This window comes from Triticum aestivum, chromosome 7D, assembly GCF_018294505.1.
Source record: "Triticum aestivum cultivar Chinese Spring chromosome 7D, IWGSC CS RefSeq v2.1, whole genome shotgun sequence".
Lineage (NCBI taxonomy): Eukaryota > Viridiplantae > Streptophyta > Magnoliopsida > Poales > Poaceae > Triticum > Triticum aestivum.
The window spans coordinates 542,775,476-542,785,491 of NC_057814.1; positions in this window are offsets into that span (position 1 = coordinate 542,775,476).

A 10,016-nucleotide genomic window follows, 5' to 3' on the forward strand; every position below is an offset into this window, starting at 1 on the left:
CTCCGTCTTGCCGTCCTGCTGGTCTTGGTATTGTTGCACTGATATGGAAACCTTTGCTTGATGCCTTGGTACTCCGCGCCTGCGCTTGCCTCCTTAGCACCAAAGAGGAAACAAGGACACTGCGCGTGCTGGCGCCCGCCTGGTCTCGATCGTCATGGGTCACGTCACGAGAACCTCGCGAGGTTTGCCTTGCCTTGATCTCTCCGCCCCTCGCGAGCCTGCATGGCGCGGCCGCTCCTGAGGAGGTCTTGCATCGTCCGCCTCGCGAGGCTTGGCCCCTCGCAAGGGTCTTGGATGCCTTGACGATAAAGATGGGCCGTACGGGCCTGCTAGAAAAGCCACGCCGTGGGCCGCAGGCAGGCAAGTCTGGGGACCCCCGTTCCTAGAACACAGACAGCATGTGGCATTTTAAATTATCCGGAATATGTAAGACAATTATTATCTGCGCCATTGTAAATTTGTCGTCGTATTATCCGTTGCCATTTTATTTGTGGTCGTATTATCCGTTGCCCTATGTGGCAATTTAAATTAGGGTGGAATACGAGTTGAAAACACGAACAAAGAAAATGCTGCCATGGGATCACAAGCAAACACCCTCCATCCAGGTGCTTTAATTAACCCATTAATGGAGAAGTTATGAGCGAGGCGGGCAGCGGCGGCTGGTGCATGGAGGTCAAAGAGCTCGCTTCCCGGTGAGCATGGGCGGCCTTGCTGCTTTCACGTGTCCCGTCAAGCCTGCGAGGTGGACAGGATGCACGCGTCCCGTCGAGCCTGCGCGGCGCACTGCTCGCACGCGTCCCGTCGAGCCTGCACGGCGGACTACTCGCGCTCGTCCCGTCTAATCAAACAGCTGCATGCACGCCACCGAGCATGGTTAAATTTTGACACGGTTAATATAATACAACCGTTTGCGATATTAACGTGTCAACTTTTTGTTTCAAAAAGGACTTCATTGGCTACTAATGTGTGTGCCTCTTCTCAAACTGGATGATTTTTTTACCATGGCATATATGTGCCATGTCATGTAACCATGCCAAGTTTCATGTTTTTTGGGTGACTTTTTGATTTACTGGGATTTGAAAACCGAGATTCTCAATGTTTCAGGACGACGACAAGTTTGTAATTCATTCCCATTCCTTAAATGAGACCTAAACATGCACCCAATGACACATGTAGGATTTCCCACCCATTTTGCTTCACTGGAGCATGTGGTTGTAGTTCAAATTTGAATTATGGACTACATTAAATGCATAGAAAACTTAGTAATTAGTAATATATATACAATGGCCAAACGAACCCTGAACAATTTCAAATTTTAGCTCGACACTCTTGTTATTCTATGTTGCCTATAGAAAACAAAGTTCAAGGCGAGAAGAGGCAACGATTATCGTTTCGCCCACAAGAGGGGCATGTTTCCCTACCGGAACCACGAGGGTTGCGACAGGCTCCGATTTGTAAAAGGCTTGTAATATAGCTTCGCCCAAATTGGACAATTATATGTACCATGTAGTGACACCATGCCAAGTTTCATGATTTCCTGGTGAGTTTTGGATTTACAGAGATTTAAAAACCGAGATTCGCAATGTTTATGGCCAAGCCAGGACGACGAGATGGTTGAATTCATTCCCATTCGTTCCATGGGACCTAAACATGCACCCCAAGGAAACATGTACGTTTTTGCTAGCCATTTTGGTGCACTAGAGCATGTATTTGTAGTTCGGATTTGAATTATGGACATTAAATGCCTAGAAAACTCAATTAATGAATAAAAAAGGTCAAACGAACCCTGAATAATTTCAAAGTTCAACGCGAATCTCCAGTTGTTCCGTGTTGCGTGTAGAAGAAAATACGAGGCTAGAAGAGGGAGTGATTATCGTTTGGCCCACAAGGGGACACGTTTCCCTATCGAAACCACAAGGGTTCTTGCGACAGGCTCCGGTTTGTAATAAATCTTGGACCGAATTGGCAATGTTTTTACCACGACATATATGTGCCATGACGTGACACCATGCCACCTTTGATGACTTTCTGGTGAGTTTAGGATTTATGGGGACTTAAAAACTGAGATTCGAAATGTTTGAGGACGAGCCAGGACACCGGTACGGTTGTAATTCGTTCCCATTCCTGGCATGAGACCTAAACATGCACCCAAGGACACATGTATAATTTTTCTATCCATTTTGGTGAACTGGAGCATGTATTTGTAGATCAGATTTGAATTATGGACATCAAATGCCTAGGAAACTCAATTAGTGTATAAAAAGGCCAAATGAACCTTGAATAAGTTTAAATTTCAGCATGGATATCATGTCGTTCCATGTTTCCCGTGGAAGAAAATACAAGGCGAAAAGAGGCAGTGATTACGTTTCGCCCACAAGGGGAACACATTTCCCTATCGGAACCACGAGGCTTCTTTGAGAGAAGCTCCGGTTTTTGTAAGAGGTTTGTAATAAAGCTTGGCCCAAATTGGACAATGTTTTTACCACGACATATATGTGCCATGATGTGACACCATGCCACCTTTGATGACTTTCTGGTGAGTTTAGGATTTATGGGGAATTAAAAACTGAGATTCGAAATGTTTGAGGACGAGCCATGACACCGGTACAGTTGTCCCATTCCTGGCATGGGACCTAAACATGCACCTAAGGACACATGTATAATTTTCTAGCCATTTTGGTGAACTGGAGCATGTATTTGTAGTTCAGATTTGAATTATGGACATTAAATGCCTAGGAAACTCAATTAGTGTATAAAAAGGCCAAACGAACCCTGAACAAGTTTAAATTTCAGCACGGATATCCTGTCGTTCCATGTTGCCCGTAGAAGAAAATACAAGGCGAAAAGAGGCAGTGATTACATTTCGCCCACAAGAAGGGGGACACGTTTCCCTATCGGAACCACGAGACTTCTTTGAGAGAAGCTCCGGTTTGTAAGAGGCTTGTAATAAAACTTGCGCCACAATGGACGAAAAAAATTCCTCAACATATAAGTGCCATGTCGTGACACCGGGCCAGGTTTCACGATTTTCGGCTTAGTTTTGGATTTATGGGGATTTAAAAACCGAGATTCTTCTCACGAAATGTTTTCAAATAGCACACGGTTCACTCACGAAAGCCAATATCAATGAAAACTTCGTGGAAACCATATTTTAAAGTTTCATAAAAATCTGAAAAAAAATGTGGGATGTTCAGAAGGTGATGTTTTATTGTGACACAAAATTTCAAGTTGAAAAACATTACGAGATGTGAGCTATGAAAAAGACAAATTCAGCCCTGAATAGTGACATTACAATTCAACACTATTCAATGTTGATTTTGTCTTTTTCATAGCTCACATCTCGTAATGTGTTTCAACTTGAAATTTTGTGTGGCAATAAAACATCATCCTCTTAACATCCCGCATTTTTTTCAATTTTTTTTGAAACTTCAAAACATCTTTTCCTCGTGGTTTTCACCGGTTTCCACCGAATGTTGGTTTTTGTATGATATTCCCCCTCGCTGCGCGCGTGATCTGAGTCGTGCGTTCTGATTGGCCAAACCCAAACCCCACGGATCGTACATGTGCACCGTTGGATGCTCCCAGATCGAACGACAACCCTGAGCCCTTTCGACAGCACATGCAGTACATGGGTAAGCACTGTGCGCATGCATCGTGTAGCTCACGCTTCCTTCTCTACTAGGTTTTCATTAAAAATAGGCTACTGTTTCTCGCCACTCCTCTCATCGGTTTCCCGCCTCTTCTCCCATTGTTTAATTCTTATATTTCATCTCATCCAAAATCAATTAGTTCTATAAAAAAATCTATTTTAAGATTAATGGAATTGTGCATTGTAAAGGTAAAAACAAAAAGTGACAATTCATTTGGAAAAAAAAGTTTGGGCAATTAAGATATGGAAGATTCTAGAGAACAAAGGAGAAGTGCTTGTGTTCTGAGGTTTGTGCATTATGCTTAAGTTCAACCATGGAGTCTTCTAGATTGTACATGTGGCAGAATCTGGTGGAATGTAGATGATATCCAACGGCCAGTAGTGCTCGGATTTGCCATCTCTGTACCGTCGAATTGGCTTCATCGAACGACCAACTTTCAAAGTTATTCACACACTATATAGGTGTATAGATGTATAGATATATATAGATGTGTCCCATGCTAGACAAAATAAAGTTTGAGCGCATGCATGGGACGACCCCCCCCCCCCGCCTCGAAGTTGGGAAACTAACATCATACGTATTGAACCAGGCTTGGAGTCGGGTACGGTGTTCGGTTTGTAATGTAGTTGGTGGCCCATCGAAGTTGTGCATTTGGGATTTAAACACATCATACACCATCGTACGCATACATATTTTTGGCAGCATGCAGTGTATACGGGGTCTTCTGATCGACCACGTCTCCCTTGTGTGGTTTTTTGTGACGACACACGCATATCTATGGGCTCCCCGAGTGTATATATATCATTCCTTTGTCCGATAATGAGGGGTATGTGTTGGCCATGAATGGATTCCTCCTAGTTCGTGTTAGGGCCGGTCACCGTCAAATGTTGCTCAACCAAAGCTCGAGCTCATGCTTTGTCAGGATTCCCTCCCAGATGCTCAGATTGCTGGATTCGACCTACATCAAACCCTGCGTATCTCGTCCTTAACTACCTTGCCTTCATGGTTGTTGTCTGTATCGAGAGGTAGGCACCACATCTAAATTGTACATTATTCTATATTGAAAACACACATCACCCCTTCCCAACGTACATCATTTTGGGCCGCATGCAAGAGGTGCTGGTTTTGTGGTCCCTCTCGTGCGACTTTTATGATGGTTCAATCTATTGGCCCAAGTGGTTTATCAACAACAACAACTGTCATTTGACCAAACGATAGATTCATTGGTCCGTCTAGGTCATGGCGACATGCATGTATGACCAAAGTATCGATCATTACGTGCATCCTCCCTGCTGACACGAAGTGGGAGGTGGTGGGCCAAGCATCCTAGCTAGGTACGACATTATGTCATTATATATATATCCTAGCTAGGTGGTTGTTAGGGTGCTTTCGGGTTTGTGAGGCAGGTGCCACCAAAGTTATGCATCATGTATTTAAAGTTTTAAACATCCCCAATATTTGTACATATATTTGGCCACTTCCAGGTGGTTCTTGACTTCTGGCCCCTCTCATCGATCTTCAACGACGCGCCCAACCGTGGGCCCGCGCGGTCAAAGTTGTGCATTGGAATTTTGAACATCACAGACCACCCTTTTCACTCATATATATTTGGGCCACATGCTGGTGTGGCTATCTTTTGACCCTCTCTAACGTTATTTTTTGCTGCAAAGACTCTGATGATGCTCAACGGACACGGGGTATAATATCTTAACCGTGTGCGATACAAGTGCGATGTGAATCACCATGCCTGCGCAAGCACGAGCAAATTAAGGTGGAGGTACTGGCTCAACCATGTGCGATGCAAGTGCGCTGAAATCACCACGATTGCGCAAGCGCGAGCAAATTAAGGTGGAGGTACTGGCTCAACCGTGTGCGATGCAAGTGCGCTGAAATCACCACGACCGCGCAACCGCGAGCAAAGGGTGGAGGTACTGGCTTAACCGTGTGCGATGCAAGTGCGCTGTAAAACCACCACCTGTGCAAGCTAAAGGCGGGTAAGTTTATTTGGAAATTAGGACGAACCGTGTGCAATAGACCAACTAGCTAGAAATATAAAAAACAAACTACTCGCCTTGAGCGTTGCAAAAATCAGCAGATCCGCGCCACTTTTCCTTATTATCATACACGCATATTGCTATCGGATCGTGCGCGATCTTGGGCACTCCCGCCCCACATCAATTCCTTTACCCAAATTTTAGTAGCCGCCGTACTTCAACCGTCGCCCACACTCCTCCAGGACCGACCTTATAGTAAAATTGCAGTAGCCGAGGCATTTGAACCGACACCCTCCCTCGTCCACCACCATCTCCACCCACCATTACTAAAATTTTCAGTAGCCACGGCGTATCCTTAAACACCAACCCCCCTCCACATTCCCCCACCCGCCCCTCCCCCCTCGAACCCTAGCTCGCGGCCGCCGCCGGCGCCGCCGCCAACCCCTGCCGGTCTTCCCGTTCCTTCTAGCTTAGATAATAAAGTCCAGGTTACCCAACGATTCCCATACCATCGTCCCACTCCCCTGAGTTTTTAGATGAGGCCTGCGGTGTCCCTCCCCGCCAGATCCACATCCCTTGCTCCAGAATGTCGTAGCCTAAGCTCGACCACGTATCCCGGGGAGCCCGACGAGCGTTTGCCAAGAAGAGGTTTATCATGGCCTCTCCGGCGGACATTGGCGAGGTGGCTGCCATTCGCCCTGACCTGTCGATCCCGGAGCAACACGTCACCGTGGAAGCCGGCGAAGATGTTGACTACGTTGCCATGCCGAAGGCTTCATGTCAGTGGGCTAGCATATTACTGTATCTCGTGAAAGCTGGCTACGACATCAAGCTTGTTAACACCGACGGCTTCACACGAGCCATGTCACATGTTAAGTGTTCCATCCCCAACCCCTCTGGTTCAACCACCATCGATCTCTTCGGCGGCCTTGCCGCTGATCTCCTCCGCCAAGCGGTCAAGGATTTGCGGGCTTTCTACACCATTGAGCCCATTTTGTCATTTCTGAAGGACACGTTCTACGGCGGCGGCTTGGGATCCTCAATTGCCAAGTCAGATCTCATCGACCATGACCACGACCACGAGGAGACCAAGGTTCTTCCAAGGTGAAACAACCCATCTGTGACATCATAGATCGCACCATGGGTCTGCGCTCTTCCAACTGGAAGGATCCCGTCCATGAAATGTGAGGCAACATTCTATCAACAAATCTTACCTTTTCTAGCTTGCCAACCCGTACCCTTTGTTGTAGTAGCATTTGTCGTGCGGTGCTTTAACTGTGCCGTGTTTAATTATTTCAGTTATGCAAAAATGTATTGTTCAATAGGTCTATGTGATGTTTAAGTATGAATTGTCCACTTCAGTTTCACGAATGGCTATATTTGGTTGTTTATAGTGAATAGATGCCTTGTTTATCTGTATTTGGTTGTTAGGTTGGTTGGACTGAATATTTTTCCAGTTATCGAGCAGATGCCTTGTTTATCTGTATTTTGTTCTTAGTTTGGTTGCAGTGAGCATTTGTCCGGTTATCAAGCAGATGCCTTGTTTATCTGTATTTGGTTGTTAGGTTGCTTTTTTTATCATTTGTCCAGTTATCAAGCAGATGCCTTGTTTATCTGTATTTGGTTGTTAGGTTGCTTTTTTAGCATTTGTCTAGTTATCAAGCAGATGCCTTGTTTATCTTTATCTGCTTGTTAGGTTGGTTGCAGTGAGCATTTGTCCAGTTTTCAAGCATATGCCCTGTTTATCTGTATTTGCTTGTTAGGTTGGTTGCAGTGAGACTCTGTCCAGTTTTCAATGGCTATATTTGGTTGTTATACTGGTCATTTATGCCTTGTTTATTTCAGTCATTCATAATGTGTTGTTCATTATGTGCAAGTCGGAACTGTGCCGCTCGACTACATCAATACCAGTTTGAACGGCTATATTTGGTTCCAGTTATTTCTGGTGTAGTTAACAGATGCCCTTTATTTCAGTTTTACACATTTATCCAGTGTGATGTTTAAGCATTACCTACGTTCTATTCATTTTCAACAATACCAGTTTGAATTGCAATATTTGATGGCTGTTAAGCCTGCTGTCGGTAACATTGCCTTCCATTTTATATTTGCTTTAACAGCATGCTGAAACCAACACATTCAAACTATCATTTGGAGATGATGTTATTTAACTTTGCTATATTTGCTTGATGTTAAGGTTGCTGTACTTATCATGCCTTTCCACTACTTATGCAGGACAACAACGGGAGTGGCCACCATTTTCCGCCGAGGTTAGCTTCATCCCTCGGCTTGTACTCCCCCCGTCGTTCCATAATATAGTGCATATAGATCCAGGCCTGAACACTAGTTAGCTTCTAATATTGACTTGTTGCTTGTAGGTACATATGCCCTTGGCAAGGATCCACGCATCGACCCTTTTTGCGTATGGGGCAATGAGATATTGATGAACAAGCATCAAGTGAGGAAACTGATAAGGGTTATTGGCAAAAAGATACGAATGGTGGAAAGCAAATTATTTGTTTATGCTCTATCCAACACAACAGTGAGCTGTAGGATGGTAACTACAAACTCTGCAGCCTTCTCTTTTTCCTGCCCATGATGAGTTGTTAGACAACAATGTCTGCATCTTTTTCGTTCCCCGTGGCTCCCGAAGCAGTTCACTCAAGATTACCTCGCAACGTACATGATTGGTGGACACGCAATGAAGGTTAAAGTATTTCATCCAGACTACAATGAGCATCAAGAAGTCCTAATGAAGACAGTGAAGGATGGACGGGCAGCCATCACAAGGGGTTGGCCTAGAGTCGGGCGCACATTACGCATGGAGGAGGGAACAATATGGGCATTCCGCTTCACCTTCTCCAGCAACCAGAATGTCTTTCGCCTCTCTCTTTACAGTCTTTAGTACAACAGTGGTTCATCATTCTTTACTTGGTGCTTCTGTAGTTCTTCAGTATATGTACCTGTGCATTGAATTATGCATTCGTGGTTGAACCTATATTTGTAATAAACATGGTTGGATATGAAATAAGTGATTGCCTACTTTCAAATTCAAAACATGTGATTTTTAAATTTGGGATTACACTGCACACGGTTTGCAAAAGCGAAACGTCTACGATATACGTGGAGATCAGAAATGTTTCTAGGATCCACTACGTGTGCGATCAATCTCCACTGCACACACGAATTTCTCTTGAAAACTGTTTGCGTTAGGCAACCTTGCGCAAACGTTTACCACATAAAAACTGTGTGTGATGGATAGCCTTTGCCACACAGTTTCTTCTATATACCGTGTGTGATGCATTCAATAACGCAAACGATAAAAGTATTAATATCGTGTGCAATGGCAACGCTATCACAAATGATTTAACGGGAAAAATTGTGTGTGATGTACCGGTGAACGGAAACATTTTCGTTGGAGCGACTGTGTGGGATGTACATACGAACGGAAACGTTTAGCGGGGACTGACTGTGTGGGATGTACTTGCGACCGGAAACAATTTCGCCTCTATAATTGTATTTTTAGCTCTACTATACGTATTTCTGTATTTGAGCGCTCGCCGGTCGCACACGACCTCATTTTGCCGAGCGTGTGTGCCAGGAGGGCATATCCCTGACGGTTTCTAGGTCGTGTGTGAAGGACCCCGCTATTGCCCACACTCACTTGGCGACGGTTCCAAATGCCGTCGCGGAAAGGGGTTAAAAACCATTTGTATAACACCGACGCGTACCAGTGAATACTAGAAGGGATAGCGGATAATGAAGATAAGATGCAGATTGATGCTACATAATCAACTACCAATCCCGAAAGTACAAGCGTTATAGGACAAAATGTACTGACAAGAGCAATGGGCTACACTTCTGCACTCGCATTGTCTGTGTATTCAAGTTTTTGGTAAGATTAAATATAGATCTGATATTTTTTAGTAAATGGTGGGCGAGGGAGATAAGATGCAGAATGCTACACAATGAACCAATCCCTCTTCCCATAATACAAGAGTGTTTTGAACACTGGTGTACTATACAAATTGTTCTTATATTATGGGGCGGAGGGAGTAGCTGTTAATGTAAGTACAGTGATAGACGACGTTCAGTCCTTACAAGAGGACTGCAGAGCTAAACCTCTTCAAAAGCATTGGGTTGATTCTAAATTTATGTAAGAGTCCATACGGATCTTATAATGTCCACCAAATGGACGATAACGCGGCTAACATGTGCAGTGATGCTACATAATCAAACAACTATGGAAGTAAGTATGGTCATACAGGGCAAGAGGTACTCACAAGAGCAATGCAGTGTGCAGTATAGTTGCGAGATTATGTGGTCCCTTGAGAATGAATGTTCTTCTGCTAGCAGTTTTCGTACAAGTGAGACG